Source organism: Megalopta genalis, chromosome 1 (genome assembly GCF_051020955.1).
Source record: "Megalopta genalis isolate 19385.01 chromosome 1, iyMegGena1_principal, whole genome shotgun sequence".
NCBI classification, from domain to species: domain Eukaryota; kingdom Metazoa; phylum Arthropoda; class Insecta; order Hymenoptera; family Halictidae; genus Megalopta; species Megalopta genalis.
This window is the reverse complement of record NC_135013.1, coordinates 3126065-3149116: the sequence shown is the minus strand read 5'-3', so window position 1 is coordinate 3149116 and position 23052 is coordinate 3126065. Positions and strand designations below refer to the sequence as shown.

The 23052-nt window shown below is 40.7% G+C and overlaps 1 protein-coding gene and 1 long non-coding RNA gene across 3 annotated transcripts in view; one reads left to right on the top strand and one right to left on the bottom strand.

Moving 5' to 3' along the window:
* The window catches only part of LOC117223620 (dipeptidase 1), a 296833-nt gene that overhangs the window by 139557 nt on the left and 134224 nt on the right, over positions 1-23052 (top strand). The window lies entirely within an intron of this gene.
* LOC117223623 (uncharacterized) lies at positions 904-12872 on the bottom strand. Its single transcript, XR_013032725.1, has 3 exons — positions 12588-12872; positions 4416-4527; positions 904-1791 (listed from the first exon to the last, which is right to left on the bottom strand). It is a non-coding gene; the product is annotated as an uncharacterized LOC117223623 (long non-coding RNA).

Genomic DNA, 23052 nt, shown 5'->3' with positions numbered 1-23052 from the left:
TGTCTATGTGTCTGTGTATGTCTGTGTGTCTGTGTCTGCGAGGCCAACATTCTTACTTCTCTTTTACGCAATTAGGCGATCGTTTCGTTCGTTCCTTGGACGTTTTATACTTTCGATATACGGGGTGTCCCGTTTAAATTGATTCTGTGAAAAATAAACGCGTCATTCAAAAAAAAGAAAAAAAGAATAAAAGCAAAACCGACATATGTCATGTAGTATTATATTTCGAGCGAGTAGTCGACTGACGTTACTAGTTTTTAAATACGTGGGCGTTTTTAAGGTTATTTCAAGGTCGTCTTGCTTTCTTTTTTATCACAGAACTGTATCTTTTGTTTTGCAATGATACTGTAAGTAAAAATAAATGCACAACTTTTGTTCGAAACATTTGAATAAAGAGAAGTCGATAATCGAAGTTCCAAAATTATATATTCTAGCTAAAATAATATAACTAAAACTAAAATTATAACTAAAATTATATATTCAAGCCTAGCTTTTTCATTTTATACAGAGTGTTCCAAAAATGTCTGGCAATCCGAAAGTTGCGGGTTCCTCAGGTCATTTGAAGCAACTTTTTCCTTTACAAAAATTTTCTCCGAGGCACCATTCACGAGTTATTAACGAAAAACAGTGACCAATCAGCTGGCGAGAGGCGACCGAGCCAATGAGCGGAACTGGGTTTCGCGCGCTAGTTGGCTGGGCCGCCTCGCGCCAGCCGTACTCGATTCTTATTGGTCACTGTAACTCGTTAACGGTGCCTCGGAGAGAATTTTTGTAAAGGAAGAAGTTGCTTCAAATAATCCGAGGAATCCGCCATTTCCAGATTGCAAGACATTTTTGGGACACCCTGTATTACTAATACATATATTTGGGTTTTCGTTGCGATAGAATAACGAAAACAAAAAATACAGCGTTTTAATAGTTTATAGACAAATTTAAAAAAAATACAATTTTCAATTAAATTAAATTGAACATCCTCTCCATGAAAATTCAACGGATTCAATTGGACATAACTCGGAAAATGCGAGAGATAAAAATGTGTTCTGTGACATAATTCAAGTACATACCAATATAAATTAAATTCTGTAAAAATTATTTATCTTCAAAGAACAGAATAGTTATAAACGATGACTTAAATTTAGGATGATTTTCAACCATGTCCAAAATAAACAAATGGTAAAGAAAGATCGTAGTAAATAAGAAACCACACGTTTTAATTGATTACTGGCGAATGTATTATGCGTTATTTTTTAATGTTGCATTTTTTTGCAACTCACTTTTTTCCCGCTTTTTGTGAAAAGAGCGTGTAGACGGCGAATGTCGGATCGGAAACGCGAAACAAATGATTTTTGCCCGTTTGATAGTTCTCGCCAGTGTTAAAACAATGCCCTCGCGTTGCCGGCGGTCCCTTTGAGCAGAGAAACGTGGGGCAACATCAAGGCGCAACGCATTCCTAGCGGAATAGGTTTAGCCAGGAGTTTCCGTGCGCGCGTTTCCGAGAGCGGAAGTCGGCGTACGGAGAGATTTGGAATTTCGTTATCATTTGGACGGTAGAGTATCACTGTGCATACAGTCTCATCTCGGGGATTAATGTCGTTATGCCGTTAAGCGTTACGAGTTCTTCGGTATCTCGCCGCATTATTCGAGGCCCGCTGTTTTCGTTCGATTAGGTCCACCTTTGTAATTTCAGTGTCCACGTTATTCGTACACGGTCGACTTCCTCGTTGTCCCACGTGATCGTTCGAAAGGGTACGTTTCTTTCTTTTTTGTTTATTTGATAAGCTATGAAACCCCCTGTGGGGTTATTAACAATATATTTTGTAATATATTATCGAAAAATTATTATTACATATACAATATATTATACAATATTATTACAAATTATATTATTGCATGTGCAATATATTATACAATATTATTACAAATTATATTATTGCATGTGCAATATATTATACAATATTATTACAAATTATATTATTGCATGTGCAATATATTATACAATATTATTGCATAAGAAGCGTTACGTTTAATTGAAATTATAATACAAATATATTTAAATATATAAAATATATATTATATATATATATTTATATATACAAAAATACAATATATTTTGTAATATATTATTACAAAATTATTATTGCATATCCAATATATTATACAATATTATTGCATAAGAAGCGTTACGTTTAATTGAAATTACAATACAAATATATTTAAATATACAAAATACATATTATATATATTTATATATACAAAAATACAATATATTTTATAATATATTATTACAAAATTATTATTGCATATCCAATATATTATACAATATTATTACATAAGAAGCGTTGCGTTTAATTGAAATGAATCTGCACATTTCAATAATTTATAGCAGTTTTGTTTAAACGTAGAATAAATCAAAATCATAAGAAAAATACATAATGATATGCAGTCTTTTTTAGGATTTTTATGGAAAATATTTTTCCCAATGGACTATAAAAATAACACAAATTATGCTTAAGCTTATTATGCGATGCCTTTTATTTATTGGTTTATTGTAACAAAATGTTAACCAAAACGATACAAAATTATAAAATAAAAGACGCAAAATTCATTCGGACAGGAGCAACGGAAATATATCCTTCGTTCTTCCGAATCGTTTCAATCGGTAGCAAACACGATCCAGCAACGCGTCGAAATTCTCTAAATGTGTTTACGGTTTCGCGATCGATCCTCTCAATTTTCTCGTAAACGCACAAAGACCCGCGAGTCCACTGATATAACCGGAGTTATAGGCGGAAATTCTTTCCTTAGTCGTCCAATCGCCGGGACATTTACCACCGGTATATCCGAAAGCTCTCAAGAACCGATCCCATAAATCTTGGCGGCACAACAAGCTCGTCTGGCGGAAAGTTGTTCGCGCGAGGCCGCACAACGAGGCCCCCAAGCCAGAAACGCTTCAACACCGCCGCCGCTCCCACCACTCCGCGTCGCGCCGATTCATTTCAACTTGTCGTGCATACACGCAGCTGCTCGCGAGGAATGTCAAAATCGATAGCGAGCATGCATCCGGCTCGCGGGCCGATGGCATTCAGGCATCGGAGCGCCGTGCGCCGAGCTCTTCTTATCCTCGTCATACAGGGTGTCCCAAAAATGTCTCGCAATCCGGAAATGGCGGGTTCCTCGGATCATTTGAAGCAACTTCTTCCTTTACGAAAATTCTCTCCGAGGCACCGTTAACGAGTTATTAACGAAAAACAGCGTCCAATAAGAATCGAGTACGGCTGACGCGAGACGGCCCAGCCAACCGGCGCGCGAAGCCCAGTTCCTCTCATTGGCTCGGTCGCCTCGCGCCAGCCGAGCTCGCCTCTCATTGGTCACTGTTTTTCGTTAATAACTCGTTAACGGTGCCTCGGAGAAAATTTTTGTAAAGGAAAAAGTTGCTTCGAATGACCCGAGGAACCCGCCACTTTCGGATTGCGAGACATTTTTGGGACACCCTGTATAGACGAGTATCGCGCGCGCGCGACCCCGCCGAGGATCTAACAAAGATCCGAAGACGAAAGTCCACGAGTGCTTCGCGAAGTAATGAGAAAAGCTCGGCGAAAGCGTGCCGTACTATCGCCGTGCCGGTGTCTAGATTCGCCGACGGATTCACAAGCTCTGCGAACGTGCACTGAAACGGGTGTTCCCGGATTGTAAAAGCTCTCAGGTTATATTTTGTTGTTGTTCGTAATCGGCTCGAATATCTTGTTGATAGAAACTGCACTCAATTTACAGAAATTAACCCTTTGCACTCGAAGCCATTTTAACTGTAAATCTAAAATGATTTTTCTGACCTACGCTGTCTCTATTTTATACGACAGAGCGGATTTTATGCGTGTGAAATTTAGTATTGCGACTTATACAACAGTTATACTTTTAACAATTTTTCAAATCTAAATTTTCTCGATGTAAGAATTATTTTGCAATGTGACATAAACATTTTTTAGCGGTGTCTCGGGGTCGCCAATCAAGCGCAAAGGGTTAATTTCAATAAATCGCTGTGTTGACAGTGTCCCGTAATTATTAAATTGAATCGAATTAAATATACGAACGCTGTATAACTTTTGAAATATGTTGCTTGTTTTTTTTATGATATGAGAAAATGTCAGAAAAAAGCATTAGTTGATTCAGAGGTATTATGACATTCAAGTATTATGACAGACAGAGAAATTTGTTCGAGGTTATATTTTTCGAGATTTTAAGGTCGTCGACGTTTTATTAAACGGAATCGTATATTTTTATTATCGCTATATGAGAGTCGAGGTCGAGACGAATCGAACGAGCTGTAACAGTATGACCTTCGCGTGACCTCGAGTACGAAAAATGCATAAAAGTAGGGCACTCGATGTAAATAGTGACAGAATAAATGACATATTGACCTTGTATTGAGTTACTTTTAGCCTCGCCATGCTCCACGATCATTTCTATCTTTCCTGCATCGCTAATAAAATGATATCGTTCCATTTTAAAATGCTTCGATGCCCTTGAAATCTGAAGAAATATAATAATATATAATAATACAATAATACAATAATACAATAATATAATAATATAATAATATAATAATATAATAATATAATAATATAATAATACAATAATACAATAATACAATAATATAATAATATAATAATATAATAATATAATAATATAATAATATAGTAATATAATAATATAATAATATAATAATATAATAATACAATAATATAATAATATATATTTTATCATAGAAAAATAAGCGAGATATTTTATAAACGGGCGAGTCAAGCGAGACACCCTGTATACGCTTCCTCTGTTTAAAAAGACTTCTGTATAAAATCGTGTCTCCATAAAAGTTTGTTGTCCCGACAGTGCCGTAATTGTGATCAGTCGTGCCGCTTCCCTCGAGAAACGCCATCCGACAGGAAAGGGTTAAAGCGTGTACCATTAACACACAGCTAATTTCCGCGATCCGGGGGCGTCGCGTTGAAATTGGCGATAGACGATTTACCTCGAAATTTCAGTTGTATTATGAAATTTGACTCTCCGGTCTTTGCCAGCGAGCGAGAGACCCTTGCAGCGAGCGGGTTAAACTGATCGGCGGCGCTGGTCGGCCCGCAGCTCCGTTGGAAAATTATGCGGGGCCCATTATTATGCTAATTTCATTATGAACCCCTTTAACAATCCCGATCTATAAAACCTCGAACGATCGCGCGGAGCGAATTCATTCTAATTTTCCCCCACCCCCTCCCCCTCCGATGACCGACCGCACCGCGGCCGCTTTCACCGGACCCGAGCTTTTTGTCCGACGGTGCGCGATGCCCCACCGCCGTGCTGTGCCGTCGCGCACAGAGTAAAATCGCCTGTTAACTTTAATCGAGTTTAGAGTTATCTGCCGCGCGACGCGCACGTACGTGAATAATTCATGCCAGCCAGCCCGTGACCATTCATTATTACTTGATAACCGTGTTTCGGTTCTTAACCCGGCCCCCGATCGGTTCGGCGGCCTCAAGCAACAACCCGCCTGGGATTAACCCCTTAACGCACAGTTTTTTTTTTTTTAAACCGGCCAAAAAAGATCAATTTTTTAAGAATTTTGATATACCACGCTTTTATTCCACGGAAAAAGACTATATTTTATTCTTGAATAAATAAGTGTTACAGCTTGCAATGATAACTTGCAATGATAAATATCAATTACAACTTGCAATGATAAATATCAATAAAACGATTTTCTTTCTTTGCTTTCACATTGTTATTTTCAATTCTCGATTATATTCGAGTGTGAAAAATTATAGCAGCATAAAATACAACGCCGCTCGAATTATCTCGAGTGTGCACAGTTTGGCCTGTCTAGCGCGCTCGAATTACAAGCGAGCGTACAAGTTAAGCTGCTTCTCGGCGATTTTTTTTTTACACAACGTGAATACGTCGACGACAGTATTCGCCGCTCGTCATAAATATTCTTCGATGTCTCGTTGAATTTCACGAGACAGCTGGAACACAAAAATCAATTCGACAAATAGCTGTTTATTTCACACAAGATACGTTTTGATTCGTTGAATGAAATTTCGTTTGTATTCGATTCATCGAGTCGAATCGTGTTAGTCAGTGCAGATATATTATAAAGAGAAAACATGTTCTGCGCCTTCTACGATTAATAGAATTATTAACAGAAAGTTGTGAACAGTGTAAATTATTATATCATTCCTGTAACTAATTATAATTCCAATACGTTTCAAGATAAATTTTGCTACGAATCAACTACGAATCCATTGCATTTTCAGCGTGACTGTAACAACGAGTATTTTACCCATAAATACTAAAGAAATGATAATAATAATGATATTAAAGACTTTCAATTAACGTGACGCGGAAATACAGGTTTTTCTCTCTGGAAAAGCAACAATAATATATTCGTCCGAATTTCTAGCGACTTAGCATTTGTCCGAGGCAGGAAATGCGTCGAATAAGTTCCCCGTTGTTTGAAACGGCACGACGCGAGGAAGGATTGAACGCACTCGTCTTGAGAATAAATCTGTGTAAACTGTTTTGCACGCTGTAATTCGCTTGTATAATAGATAAGGATACACTTAACAATTCGATAATGATAACGAACAACGTAATAAAAATAACAATAAAGATACTATCGCAGTAACGAATGCACAAGGTACTTGTGAACATCTTTAACAGCTCGAATGACACGGCACGTGTTGACACTCGCACGGTTCGTAACGAAGAGAGCAAGGGAGGCCGAACGGGCGAGAGCGAGATGCCTGCCACTCGTCACGTGACCACATCGCCCAAAGACGTTCTCCTGTGCAAAACAAGGAGCTCGGAGTAATCGAGTAATGCGTTCGCTCAGAGATGGTAGGCCCGTCCCTCCCAATCAAACCGTCGTCGGCCGAACCTCGATTATAAAATTGCGCCGAAATCGGCTGCGATCTCCTTGATTGTTCACCGGTCCCGTGTGGACAATCCCGAATACACGTGACTAAAAAATAACCAAATCGACACATGTCCTCTAGTGTTTCAAGCGGAGAGTCAAATGGCGCTACTAGTTTTTCAATGCGTGGACGTTTTCAAGGTTATGTCAAGGTACGGAAAATAACGTTGTCTTTCTTTTTTATCGTAACCTATATTTTTTCTTTCGGAATCATATCCTACGTGAAAAATGTACAGCTTCTGTTTCAAACATATTTTTGTAACACGATGTTCTTAAATGAAATAGAATACCTTCCGGAAGTAGGTAACCTTGTCATTTTAATACTTTGCAATCGAGTGGCGACTCTGAGGTAAAAATTGTTATATGGTGTATCAGAATAATGTTTACACTGTCCAACCTGTTTATATCTAAAAATAAAACTGTTAAAAGTGTAATTGTCCAGTCACAAGGCTCAATTTCGTATGCACAAAATGCAACAAGTCGTACGAAACAGAAATACTGTATAGATCAAAAGAAATGATTTGTTGATTCAGAATTAAAATGGCTTCGAGCGAGTTAATAGACGAAACAAAATATCTGGAAAAATATCGAACTTACAAGAAAATGTTTACATCAAAAGTTGGTCGGTATTCACGTTTCCACAGATTGGGATATAAAAACCTGCGAGAACAAGTTCTTTTTTCATTAAAAAAAATGCTGGTCGCTTAGATGCGTATCTTTGATTGGATAATGTTCGGCCGAACCTCGCCTCGATAAATAAAAATCCCGAACACCGGTTAATGTAGCCTCGCAAGAGTAACAGTCGTAAATTAAACAATCCGAACCTTTTTGAAATTTACGACGTAAAAACCGACTGCAAACCTAGCGTCGTATCGGTCGGAGAATTGGATACAGAAAAGATCGCACCATCGAGAATGAATTCCCGAGTGAAAATTTACCGCGGTGCCGCGCTGTCGCATTCCGATGCGACGAGTATGAATTATGGGAGCGCTTAGAACCGACGCGACCCGATACGACCCGACGCGACCCGACGCGACGCGACCGGACGGGAAGATTCATCGAATGCGCACCGGCGGACAAACAAAGTCTCTCGCTCGGCGGCGATTAAACGCGTCTGACATATCAAGACAGTGAGTAACTTGTCTCGATTAATCGAGGCTGCGGACCGGACGTTGGCATCGATCGCTGCCACAGGAAGGACCGACGACATACAGGGTGTCTCAAAAATGTCACGTAATCCGGAAATGACGGCCGGGCCAATGAGCGGAGCTGGGCTTCGCGCGCTCGTTGACTCGGCCGCCTCGCGTCAGCAGAGCTCGCTTCTTATTGGTTGGCGTTTTTCATTAATAACTCGTAAACGAAGCCGCGGTTTGCATTTTCGCTAAGGAAAAAGTTACTTCGAATAACCTAATGAATCCACCGTTTCCGGATCGCGAGACATTTTTGGGACACCCTGTAGATCCTCTCGCGTTTCGGACTGTTCCGGGGCTCCGATTCAAGGACAGTGCTCCCCGCGACCTTTTACTCTCGACCGGCGAACGGCGACGGACACACAGGTTGTACCAGAGAGTTCAGCTTCCGGTTCGTCGATTTTTCAACGGACGGGAATCACATTTGCGCCATTCTCACCCTCGTTCTACCGGCCCTCGGCCACATTTTTCCCCGGCCTTCCATTAACTGTTCACAAGGGGAGAGCCTCGAGCGAACCGTTCGAATGACCACGATTTTTCGTTAATTCTTCGTAGAACGTAAAAAAACATCGGTGAAACTTCTCGTCGCGTTTCAACGTCGTATTCGACGACGTTCCAAGTTACGTTTTCGTGAAAACGAAATTCTGTTCTTCACTGATAATTAAAATAATTCTCAGGTAACGAGAAGAAATGTCGTTGTGGACAACTTCATATGAAATTGTAATTCTAGCGTAAACGATGATATTTATTACTGTGAATACGAATACAATTTATACACACAGATAATTAAATAATTACGTGCTATTATTAATAGCTCGGTTATTGGCTGATTAGGTTATTAGGACGTTTATTAGTTGATTAGATTATTAGCACGTTTATTAGTTGATTAGATTATTAGTACGTTTATTAGTTGATTAGGTTATTAGGACGTTTATTAGTACATTAGATTATTATTACGTTTATTAGTATGTTTATTAATTAATTAGATTATTATTACCTTTATTAGTTGATTTAATTATTAGTACGTTTATTCGTTGATTAGATTATTAGTACCTTTATTAATTGATTAGATTATTAGTACATTTATTAGTTCATTAGATTATTATTACGTTTATTAATATGTTGATTAGTTAATTAGATTATTCATACGTTTATTAGTTGATTATATTATTAGCACGTTTATTAGTTAATTAGATTATTAATACGTTTATTATTTGATTAGATCATTAGTACGTTTATTAGTTGATTAGATTATTAGTACATTTATTAGTTCATTAGATTATTATTACATTTATTAATATGTTTATTAGTTAATTAGATTATTCATACGTTTATTAGTTCATTAGATTATTATTACGTTTATTAGTACGTTTATTAGTTCATTAGATTATTCATACATTTATTAGTTCATTACATTAGTCATACGTTTATTAGTTGGTTTGATTATTAGCACGTTCATTACTACGTTTACTAGTTGACTAAATTACAAGTACGAAAATCTCGCTACGCGTTTAATAAACAAATTTCTGTTGAAAGGCTCGAATAGGCATATTAGCTGGAAGCTGCTCCACGAAGAGTTTCCGAATGTTCTCGGTTATCTCCGATATTAGCACAGTTCGGCAGTGCTCCGGGCGTGAAATCGGTCGCCGCATTCGTTCCATCGCGATATTATCCCCGGGTCACGGCTAATCTTTTTCCGTCGCTAGGCCAAAGTACAAGGACTCTGTATTATCGTAATGGAGGTTGTAGATGGCCTGCGAGAAGCCGGCGGGAGAGAAAAAAAAGGGGGCCAACAGGATGTCGGTTAATGGACTTTCCACTTCACGAATCGCTCACTCCCGGGCAGTTGCTGATTCAGCACTAAAATTACGTCAGGAGCCATCCCCGGGACGACGGACACTTGCAGGTGTCCCAATCCTTTCTCATTTCTCCCTATCATCCGTTCTCGCTTACTTATTCCACTTCCGATGTCTCCACTACCACCGGCCGGAACGTCGACCGAGGTGTCAACGACACCCACACCGTTCCAGCAACATCGGGATCAATACCGTCACTTTCGATTTCGTTCACACCGGCTCGTTACCGGACTGCGGGTTTTGGTGCGAATCTAAAATTTTCCCTCGTCGATTACATTGAACAGAAGTTAGGGGAAAATGTGTTTTTTCTTTTGGCGATGTTAACCCTTTGCACTCGAGTGGTGACTCAGAGACACCAGGAAAATTTGTTACATCGCGTTCTAAGACAATTTTTATATTAACAAAGTTTAGATTTAGAAAATTGTTAAGAGTGTAACCGTTGTGTGCAATCCCAAGAGTCAATTTCATGTGCATAAAATGCATTTTATCATATAAAATAAAAATACCATAAGTGAGAAAAATGATTTTATATTTACAGTTAAAATAGCTTCAAGTGCAAAGGGTTAATACAGTCACGGTAATGTAACAGTGTTTGTAAATTCTTCCTGCGTCTTCACAGTTCCGCGTTTTGTTTGTCCATTTTTGCTAGAAATGCGTAGAATGCGATCTAGTCATTACTAGAGTGTGAATTTTGACGCGAAATCAAAATTTGTTGGTTAGATTGTGAGAGTCGGTTACCAGATACAGTAAATTCTCGCTAATTGTCCCTCAGCTTGGAAACAAAAATGGACAATTTGGAGAAAGGAGGCACGATTATTCTCGATCTAGTCATTACTAGAGTCTGAATTTTGACGCGAAATCAAAATTTGTTGGTTAGATTGCGAGAGTCAGTTGCCAGATACAGTAAATTCTCCCTAATTGACTCTCAGCTTGGAAAAAAATGGACAATTTAGAGAAAGGAGGTACGATTATTATCGATCTAGTCATTACTAGAGTGTGAATTTTGAGGCGAAATCAAAATTTGTTGGTTAGATTGCGAGAATCGGTTACCAGATACAGTTAATTCTCCCTAATTGTCCCTCAGCTTGGAAATAAAAATGGACAATTTGGGACAAGAAGGTACGATTATTCGGACGGCTCGTTTTTATTGTTATTGACAATCCTCTTCCCAAATTGTCCATTTTTGTGTAAAGGAGGTTAGGAAGCTGGGCTGTTTAAGAAGGTTAGGAAACAGAAGCGTGTATTTTCTGTAATATAATCACGCGCGTAACGGACGAAAATACCTTCAATAAGTACATAAGTAATATTTACACTCCTTTGAATCTCTTACGGCATAAGTATCCGGTTTATAATTGATTCAAGCACAGTAGTGCTGCTAACACGAACAGCGAAGTACACTAATTCGCGTGAGGATCGGTAGAGAATCTCGGTACGAGCGCAATTAACTAATTAACTAGTATAGCTTGACGTTCGTTATTAGAGACAGTCACGAGAGAACAACTTAGGACTTGACACGGAATAACGCAGATGACCGTCGCACATCTGCATATGTTGTCTACGATTACGCTGCGGGAGCGAGAGAGAGGGAGAGATAGCCGCCGATCTCCGAGCGAGCGCCAATCACCGCTCGGCACCGGGCAACGAGGATGACTCAGCGGTTTTGGTTACCTTCGTCGCTCGCTCAAAGATGGCCGTCTCTCTGCCCCTTCACGGCGTACGGCAGTGTTTACGAATTGTCTTGAATTTCGCGTCGCAAGACAGCCGCGACTCGCAGTTATCTCGTCCAATCTTGAACACCTAAACATCGCACACAACACGCAAACAATCTTGAACACCAATCTTGTTCACCGGAAATTCGGAGGCGATATGCCACGATTCGAAAGCAATTCGGAGGCCACGTGCCTCGATTCAAAGGCAATTCAGAGGTCACATGACACGATTCGACGATCAACGGTCGTCGCGATTGCTCGCGAACATTGTAGCTACGCGGTTTACTTATCTGAGGTAGCATTGCCGTAGCAATAAATCACATAGGCGTAGCACTAGCTCTCACAGGAAAGATCACAGCAACCCGAAATTTGGCATTCTGCGATAAATCACATAGGCGTAGCCTTAACTCTCACAGGGAAGATCACAGCAACCCGAAATTTGGCATTCTGCAATAAATCACATAGGCGTAGCACTAGCTCTCACAGGGAAATTCACAGTAACCCGAAATTTGGTATTCTGCGGAGAATTTACTGTACATCGACACACTTTAATTATTTTAATCCATCTATTCTGTCATAAACGCATAAAACCTGCAAATCCGAAATCTTATCGGCAGATAAATAGTTAGATTCGCGTACACCGACCAGAGCACCGTAAATAAAATCCGTCCGCGTTGTTTAACATTCGCCGGAACGACCCGGAAGTTGCCCGAGACCACGGTCGATTAATCGGGGCAATAAGGTTTGCCCGTAGCTTCAAAGGTGGGTTTCGCCGGGCAAAAATTGCTCGGGAGGTGGGTCGCCGGGGGGACAATTTAAAGCGAGTCGAGCCGAAAAAGGAAGTTTGTTCTGGAATTCGATTTCACTGACTCACCTTATTCCGTCCCGGTTGTCCCGTTCGTCTCGGCTCTGCCGCGCTCTGTGTGTTATTTTCACGAACAACAAACGTGGCTTCGGCACCGAAGACGAATGCCCGGGAAATGGAGGAGCGGGAAATAGAAGGAGCCAAAAACAACGACCGGCTAAATCTTCCGTGCTGCTGGGGACTGGGCTCGCGATCGATGGCAGTTCCCCCGAACGAAATTTCCTACGCCGATTCCGCGCGATGATTTCACGGGATCGTTGGTCACGAACGGTTCGCCGAGCGGGTCGAGCTGAGTGCCGGCGCAAAAGTCTTTGCCCGAGACGGGATGAGATTTAATTCTATTCCGAGAGAAACGAGGAGAGAGAGTGAGAGAGAGGCGAGATGTAGAGGGAAAGGGATAAAGAGAGAGATGAGAGGCAGACAGTGAGAGAGAGAGAGAGAGAGAGAGAGGGAGAGAGAAAGCAACGATTTCCAGAGAGAGAGAGAGAGAGAGAGAGAGAGGCGAGATCCAGAGAGAGAGAGAGAGAGAGAGAGAGACGAGATCCAGAGAGAGAGAAAGAGAGAGAGAGGGAGAGCGACGATTTCTAGAGAGAGGGAGAGAGTGCGAGAGAGCGTTGAGTTCCAGAGAGAGAGAGAGAGAGAGAGAGAGAGAGAGAGTGAATCGAGTTCAGGAGAGAGAAGGAGAGAGAGACGAGATCGAGAGAGAGAGAGACGAGTTCTAGAGAGAGAAAGAGAGTGAGAGAGAGAGACTTGAGTTCCAGAGAGAGAGAGAGAGAGAGAGTGAGACGAGTTCCAGAGAGAGAGAGAGAGAGAGAGAGAGAGCGACGACTTACAGAGAGGGAGAGAGAGAGAGAGAGAGAGCGAAGGAGAGTGCGAAGACTTCCAGAAATAGAGGGAGTCGAGTTCCAGACAGAGAGAGGGAGAGAGAGAATTGAGTGAGAGAGAGATCGTCGGCTTCCAGAGAGAGAGAGAGAGAGAGAAAGAGAGAGTGCGGCGACTTTCAGAGGGAGACGATTTCCAAAGAGAGAGAGAGAGAGAGAGAGAGCGCGACGATTTCCAGAGAGAGAGAGGGAGAGAGAGAGAGAGCGAGTCGAGTTCCAGAGAGAGAGGGGGAGAGAGAGAGAGTGTCAAGTTCCAGACAGAGAGAGAAAGTCGAATTCCAGAGAGAGAGAGAGAGAGAGAGAGAAAGAGAGAGCGGGAGAGAGACGAGCTCCAGAGAGAGAGAGAGAGAGAGAGAGAGAGAGTGCGACGACTTCCAGAGAGAGAGAGAGAGAGAGAGAGTCGAGCTATAGAGGGAGAGAGAGAGAGAGAGAGAGAGAGAGAGAGAGAGTCGAGCTATAGAGGGAGAGAGAGAGAGAGAGAGAGAGCGACGACTTCCAGAGAGAAACGATTACCAGAGAGAGACGAGATCCAGAGAGAGAGAGGTAGAGGAAAAGGAAGAGAGATTCGTTATTATTCAAACATCAACGGCAGAGGCCGCGGTGGCTCGCGGACATCTTGGTCAGTTTTTCCAGCCGGAAGATTAAACGCGGCGGTAAATAAAAGTTCGCGGGGCCAAGCACGGATCAAATAATTATACGAGGCTGGCGGAAAAAAAAAATTAATTGGTCGGTGTAGCGTGGCCGGCGGCTCCGGGAAGAGTAATTACAGCCGGGTCCTTCTTTTATTTTGCTTGCGGAAGTTTGAACGGCAAGTTGGGACAGTGCTCGCGGGATACCGATTGGATAGCTAATGAAATATTGTGACAGTGCGATCACCAACTCGGAGGAGACGCGACTCCGTCGTTGCACCGTGGAACGTTTCCGATTAACGCGTGGACAGAGTTCCCCCTAATCGAATCACCGTCGTAACTCAATTAAGTAATTCGAAACTTTGTGCTCGCCAAATCGCTAATTATTTTCATGCCGAGTGTAATTGAGATGCGACCGATATTCAAATGGTACGCAATCGCGTCCCGTACGATTTGCAAAATCCACGCGAAATCGGATCCAACGCGCGGCCTTTTTCCGCCGGAAACGACGACTCGCGGTCGCGTTGGTTAACGTTATACTTTTTCAAACGTAAACCGTAAGCTAGAATAAACGGAAATATTTCATCGAAGTTCGAAATATATACGCTGGTAACCGGCTGGCACGTTCGATAATGCGCAGCTACAGATTGTCGATATTTATTTAATCTGTTTGCAGAAGCCTGCGTCGACTAGTTTCGGTCTGTGTTTGCGAACTTCGTCGAGTGCAGCGTTTGAAAAGCGGAAGACTACCGAATCGGAATTGATAGGTGTCCGAAATTAGCGCGAAGATGAATCGACAAGCGATCCGCGATAAATCAAATTTTTTCGTGGACGTCGATCCGGCATCCGTGACGGATTACGCGATTATTTCATTTTATATTATTATTATCATATACGCGGACCCAGAGGCGGTCCATAAATATTCAAATTTTCGGAAATGTCCGCACAGTAAATTTTACAAATAATATAGTAATTTTCCTTCAGCTTGTAAATAAAAATGGTCGTGGATTTGGAAAATCAACAATTTAACAATTGTTGAGAATCGACGACTATAAAAATGAGGCGCGAGGCTCGAATAATATTCTTCCAATATTGTTCATTTTTGCTTAAAAATCGAAGGAATATTGGGAAGAATTTAATACAGTCGCGAAACGTTGCAGTCGAATTCGATACGATATTATTCCATCCGCGCTGTGCCGTTACTGCTAACCGTGCAAACGCTGCTCTTTACTAAACAGCCGTCACTCTGAACCCACCTATGGAAATGAAAATGTGCGGGGAACATCAGAAATGCAGTCGCAATTTGTTACAATCAAACGTGATATGATATTATTTTACCTCTCACGCTATTGTTTCAACCAACCAAACAAATGCACAAGTGGGCGCATGGATTTCCTGTGTCGCTATTCACGTGTCCGCAACAGAGACGGGCATTATTCGAAACAAATGTTATTCGAACATTTCGAATGCATTTTTTGATTAAAATTGTAGTCGAGAAATATTTCGAATGAATTCTTCGAATAACATTTTATTCGGATAATATATCGAATAATATCTTTGAATTCAATTTTATTCGGATAATAGATCGAATAATATCTTTGAATTCAATTTTATTCGGATAATATATCGAATAAAATCTTTGAAGTCAATTTTATTCGGATAATATATCGAATAAATTCTTCGAATCAAATTTTATTCGAATAGTATATCGAATGAATTCTTCGAAACAAATTTTATTTGGATAATATATCAAATAAATTCTTCGAATAAAATTTTATTCGAATAGTATATCGAATGAATTCTTCGAATCAAATTTTATATGAATAATATATCGAATAATTTCTTCGAATCATCTTTTACTGAAGTAATATTCCGAAAATATACTTCGAATAAAATTGCATTCGTACAATATATCGAACAAATATGCCAAACACCGGCCCGTAAAGATTAAAATGTGCGGTAACATCGGCGACGCGGCCGGCAATATTTTAATAACGAATTCATGACGCGGCGAATTCAGACAACGTTGTTTCGTAGCGGAGCTGATGGAGCGTGTTACGATCCTTAATGAAGGCGCAGTTCATACTCCCCGAGAGTGAAATATTTCGACTGTCACCGAATTACCGTTGGAAAACCGTGTGTGTGTGTGTGTGTGTGTATGGAAGTGCCGGCTGGATGGAGCGTCGCGGCGCGCCGCGGCGCGGCGAGTAGTGGAAGCAGATACGTATCCGTCGTTAACCGGGCAAATTTTTGCGGTGACGCAAGAACCAGGAATGCGGAGTAGTTGGCTTAGTTGACACGTGTAGAGGTCGTCTGGTTACCTGTTCACTGGCGGAGCAATAAGCGGGGATAACAAATTGCTGGCAAAGAGGTCGAACACACGCGAGCATTTGTCATCTCCAAGCCGTGGCGTGTGTCTTGGTGCCGGCACGTTGATAGGGTTTCATTGGATTGTGTCTGACGTGGCATAGCAGCGTAAACCATGCGACGAAAACAGATTATGGAATACGTGATCATTTTTGCAGCGAGCCGGCCGTTTTAGCAGCTCGACGATATTTCGAGTATAAAAATTTCAAGATCCGAAATGTTTAAATGCTTTGGAACTTTCTTGGAAAATTTAAGGTTACCCTGTAAAATGAATGGCATAGCATGTTGACATAATTTCACATTTTCCTAGTTTAATTTGCGTCACTTCTTCGACAGCATTGTTCAGTTATTGTTATCTGCATTTGTTTTTCTTTTTAACCAGTTTGCGATTGTAATCTCGTTGACAAGGCTGTAAGTTGTAATTATACAGTACATGTAATTTTATATTATACTTGTAGTTAAAAATTATGCATGTAATTATACATTACACATGTAATCGTACATGTAATTATACATTACACATGTAATTGTACATTACACATGTAATTGCAGATATAATTGAACATGTAATTGTACATTACACATGTAATTGAACATGTAATTGTACATGTAATTGTACATTACACATATAATTGAACATGTAATTGTACATGTAATTATACATTACTCATGTAATTGTACATGTAATTGTACATGTAATTATATATGTCTGTATATGTCCTCATATATTTCGTTCAAATACAATGCTCTCATAAAAAATATACAATTTAATAAAGAATATCAAGTATACGTACGTCCTTTTTAACCAGTTAGAGAAATTCAATTAAATGTCACAAGTAAAAACGAATCCTTAAAAATGACCACTTGTACAAATATTTGCGAATCCAATTACGGAAAACTTTCAGAATCTTGCAAATTCGCGGTGCATTACTCTCTGCGAATAAATCCGTGACTAACGTTTGACAAACTCTTTCAGCCAGTTAGCTGTTTCTCACGAGCACACTCGTCGCGAAGGAATGGTAACATTTCCTGTTTTCGTGGAGTTTACGCTCGTCGAGAACGGTTGACCGATTACACAGCTAACTATCAAAACGTTGTTCCCGGATTTATCTAGAGAAAATAAAGCATTAAAAATTTATAAACTTCTGGAGTTTCCCATAATTGGGTTTGCAGATATTATACATATATTATATTTATACTAGTATGTGTGTGTGTGTGTGTGGATATAATACTGTATGTATATATTATATTATATATATATACTATACTTTCATGGATTCGTTTACCTTTGTGACATTAAATGGAATTCCTCGATGGCAGGACTCATCGTAGTGTCCACAGAATGGCAACATTAGCTTGTTTTGGACAATGCTGTTCGCGAGAGACGCATGAAATTCACAGTTGAGTCATGACATCCGGCGCGTCACTGTGACAGACCGATGTCTGTCGTCAGCACTTCCAGCATAATACAGTGCGGCGCAATACTGTCCACTATACAGGGTGTCCCAAATGTCGCGCTCAATCGGGAAACAAGAGATTGCTGAGATCATTTGCAGCAACTTTTTCCTTTACAAAAATTTTCTCCGCGGCTTCGTTTACGAGTTATCAGCGAAAAACAGTGACCAATGAGAGGCGAGCACGGCTGGCGCCAGGCGGCCGAGCCAATCAGCGGAACCGGGCTTCGCGCGCTCGTTGGCTCGGCCGCCTCGCGCCGCCTAGAGCTCGCCTCTCATTGGTCAATATCTTTTCATGAATAACTCGTAAAAGAAGCTGCGCAGAGAATTTTCGTAAAGGAAAAAGTTGCTTCAAATGATCTCAGGAACCTCTCATTTCTCGCTCGTACAATAATTTTAATTAAACCCTATAAAAGAGGAAATAAGAAATACGGGAGTGAATATAATAAAATCTCCTTAATTTTCCTTCAGCTTGTGAACAAAAATGAACAAACGCGAACCGACGTTGAAAAGAGTTCGCCCCTTTCTCAAATAAACTCGTTAAAAACTTCGGCTCTGAATAATAAATCTGTCGAATTATAACCTAGAATTTGAACGTTATACGATCCAGCTTTGAAACTACACCTCCGCAGCACCCTGAACGCGTCTCTGGAACCTCTAGGGTGCTCTCTAGAACGCTAGAGTTTCCGAACTGTCCTAAATCTCCGAGATTTAGAGCCATTGGCGACTTCCTTCATTTTCCGAGTGTTTCAAGTTCAGCGACGCGCCGGTGCCGCCATCTTCGGGCGGTCTGGGCTGTGCCGTCGCGCCGCTCCTATTTCTGGGATAGGATCTACGTATAATCTGCAGAGACTCTGTACGTGACCCATGCGTCTGGGTTAGGTCCCGTCCTCTGGAGTACAGTTTATGATCTCCGGGTAGCCTACATCTGTTTCACGAGTCTGCAGTAGATCCCTGTAATCTTTAGATGGCCTATACCAGCGCCATGATTCCGTAGCAGGTTCTATGATCCCGAGCGTGTTTCACGAGTCTCTTACCAGATCCTATAATCTTCCGATGATCTGTATTTGTGTCATGGTTCTTGAGCAGCTTCCCCGATCGCCGGCCGCCTTATGAGTTTCGATTAGGTCCTGTCGCTTGCGTTACGTGCAAAGGGTGCCCGGAATTTTGGGAACATTTTAATCGGGCAACGATCGCAGGAAATTCTAAGGATGCAGGTTTATTTAGGTAACGAGTTAAAGAAATTATTTGGATGCAATTTTATTCGAATAACGATTTCAAGAAATTCTTTGGATTCAATTTTAATCGATTAACGATTTCAAGAAATTCTTTGGATGCAATTTTATTCGGATAACGATTTCAAGAAATTATTTGGATTCAATTTTAATCGAATAACGATTTCAAGAAATTATTTGGATATAATTTTATTCGATTAACGATTTCAAAAAATTATTCGGATGCAATTTTATCAGAATAACGATTTCAATAAATTTTGTGGATGCAATTTTATTCGGCTAACGATTTAAAAAAATTATTTGGATTCAATTTTATTCAATTAACGATTTCAAAAAATTATTCGGATACAATTTTAATCGAGTAACGATTTCAAGACATTATTCGGATGCAATTTTATTCGATTAACGATTTCAATAAATTCTTGGAATGCAATTTTATTCGGATAATGACTTCAAGAAATTATTCAAATACAATTTTATCCGAATAATGCAAATAATGAAAATTTTATCAAGAATAACGTTTCGAATAATTTTGTATTCGACCGATAATATCGAATAAATTATTCGTTCAAAATTTTATTCGGTTAATATTTCGAATAAATTGTACGAATAAAATTTTGTTCGAATAATACATCGAATAATTTCTTGGAATAAAATTGCATTTCAATAATATTTCGAATAAATTCTACGAACAAGATTTTTTTTATTCATTATTCGAATAAAATGTGTCCATCTCTGCTCTATGCACGATAATTGATGCCTGTTTACACACAAAACAAATTGTTTCGATAAACACACCGCGTTGAACAGGAAATAAAAAATATTCAATAAGAAATACGAATATTGAATAGTATAAATAAAAATATTGAATAAAAATTCTCCCTAATTTTCCTTCACCTTGTAAGCAAAAATGGACAATTTGTGAAGCTGCTTTCGCAATTTGTATCGTCTCCAATATCAACCGCGAGTTTAAATTGATCGCGACCGTGGCGTCCGGTGGCTGGGGCACCCTTTGTTATTCGATTCTATTTGTGCATAAGTTTGTAATGGCTTTCTACGATATCCGGGCGTTCCGTTGCGCCGCCTATAAGTCAGGCCTCGGTATTCGATCGTGATTCATTGTGTTTGAACTCGCTCGCTACATCCGATTATGGGCATAGTCGAAATCGTTCATGCCCTATTGACCATACTTTGCGTTCGGCGGAATTTACATTCGCGTGGAAACGGACCGGACCGAATCAAGCCCGTTCCGTCCGCCGAAGTAGCCGGCGGACCATTTCCCGGGATAACGGACCGGGAATGCATGCCTGAAAAGTGGTGTGTGCACATGGTTCTGACGTGTTCATCATCATTCTTACGCGTTCGCGTAACGCGGTCCCGCGGCTGTTACCCCGCGTATCGCCGCGAACAAATGATAGGTAACGACCGGGCCGCGGATTTTTATGCGGCCGCGACGCGTGTAAATTCGCGAAGCGTCGGAAAGCGTTGGCTAAAAAAAAGGGAAATTAATCCGATGACGCAGACCGCGGATTTTCTGCGTTTTTCGACGAAAGTGAACGGACGGAACGAAATATCGCGAGGACAGCAGAGTTATTTGTTTAATAAAATAATAAAATTAATGAATAAAATAATTATTATTTGCATCGTTGCCGAATTATTGAAGTTGTTAAACAAAGAAATTGAGCTTTATTTTTTGTTCTTGTTTACCGCGGTTGACGTGGACAATTTTTATTGCTATTACATGTGAGAGACGTGGTCAAGAAATCGGGCCAGAAACGATTACCACGTCCAAGAGACGTGGTGAAAAAATCGGGCCAGAAATGAGTATCACGTCTGAGAGACGTGGTGAAAAATCGGGCCAGAAACGATTACCACGTCTGAGAGACGTGGTAAAATATTTATGCCAGAAACGATTACCACGTCTGGGAGACGTGGTGAAAAATCGGGCCAGAAACGATTATCACGTCTGGGAGACGTATTCAAAAAATCGAGCCAGAAACGATTACCACGTCTGAGAGACGTAGTAAAAAATCGGGTCAGAAGCGATTACTACGTCTGAGAGACGTGGTCAAAATATCGAGCCAGAAATGAGTATCACGTCCGAGAGACGTGGTCAAAAAATCGGGTCAGAAACGATTACCACGTCTGAGAGACGTGGTCAAAAAATTGGGTCATAATTGATTATCACGTCTGTGAGACGTGATCAACTCGGACAAGAAATGATTATCACGTATGAGAGACGTGGTAAAAAAATCGGGCCAGAAATGATTATCACGTCTGAGAGACGTAGTAAAAAAATCGAGCCAGAAACGATTACCACGTCTGAGAGATGTAGTAAAAAATCGTGTCAGAAGCGATTACTACGTCTGAGAGACGTGGTCAAAATATCGAGCCAGAAACAATTATCACGTTTGAGAAACGTAGTCAAAAATTGGGCAGGAAACGATTACCACGTCTAAGAGATGTGGTCATGAAATCGGACCAGAAATGACTGCCACGTCTGAGAGACGTGAGAAGAATTTGAAGAAGTTCGCGATTGGCACAACTTCAAACGTTTCGCGCAACCGTGAAAGAGCTCGACGCGAGCTCGATCTTGTTGTTGTTTCTGGCACACGTTCTTAAAACTTGAATCGTAGGGCAAAGGGTTAATAGCGGAGGCTTGTCGCGTTGCCGCAGATACGGTGCTATCGCAGAAAACGCGAGCCTATTCAGAGAGACGCGCGTTTAGAGGAAGACGGAGACACGGCAGCGAATTGGGTGGCCGTTTGCCACTCGACGATCCTCGCTCCTTTTTTCGGGAGCATCGCCGGGAATTGTGCAACGGGACGGCTCCGCCGGTATCAGCGGTTAGGTCCGGGGGGACAACGGGCCCGAGCGCGCTGCATGAAAATTCCGGTAATGTTCCCGAGAACGACAAAATCGTCCTGGATATTACTTTTCGCGTCGCGCGGGCTATCGGCTGGGGAGGCCGTCGTAATTGACATTCCCGGGAATGGCTACGCCGGAGCATTCCCGCGTGGAATGCACGATAAGAAGCAAATGAAACGAATAAGAAGGCTCCCGTTGCGGCGCGAGGGACGAGAGCCGGTCTGCGGGAGGGATTCGCTGCGGCCAAAAGGGAAAGTCGAGAAAGGGAGCCCCGGCGAGGCGCGCGGCGGCGATCGTCGAGCTGGCAGAAACGACCACCGCTCGTGGAATTACATGGCTCCTCTTTCATCAACTTTGTCTCGACCCTCTGACCTTCTTCGTCTCCTACGGCCACCGCTTTTTCTCCTTTACTTATACGAAACGGCGGCCGTCGGCGGGAAGAGAATCCCGCGCATGTGAAAGAGAGTCTTCTCCTTTCAGTAAGGAGCGAACGTTGGCCGACCCCGAGATGAAAGCCGAACGGTGTAAGTAACAGAGGGGATGGAACGCTGCTAGACACGCTGGATATTTAACCTTTTTCAGCGTAACAGCGGCACGGACTTGTCGTGATTTCGTTCGTAATTAGATCGCCGATGTTTATGCGAAATGAAAAAATGAAAGACAAAATAAATATATATATATATAATATAATACAATACAATACAATACAATACGATACAATATAATACGATACAATACAATATAATATAATACAATACAATAAAATACAATACGATACAATACAATATAATACGATACAATACAATATAATATAATACAATACAATAAAATACAATACGATACAATACAATACAATATAATACGATACAATACAATACGATACAATATAATACGTTACAATACAATAGAATACGATATAATACAATACAATAGGATACGATACAATACAATACAATACCATACAATACGATAGAATACTATAGAATACGATATAATACAATACAATATAATACAATATAATACGATACAATACAATATAA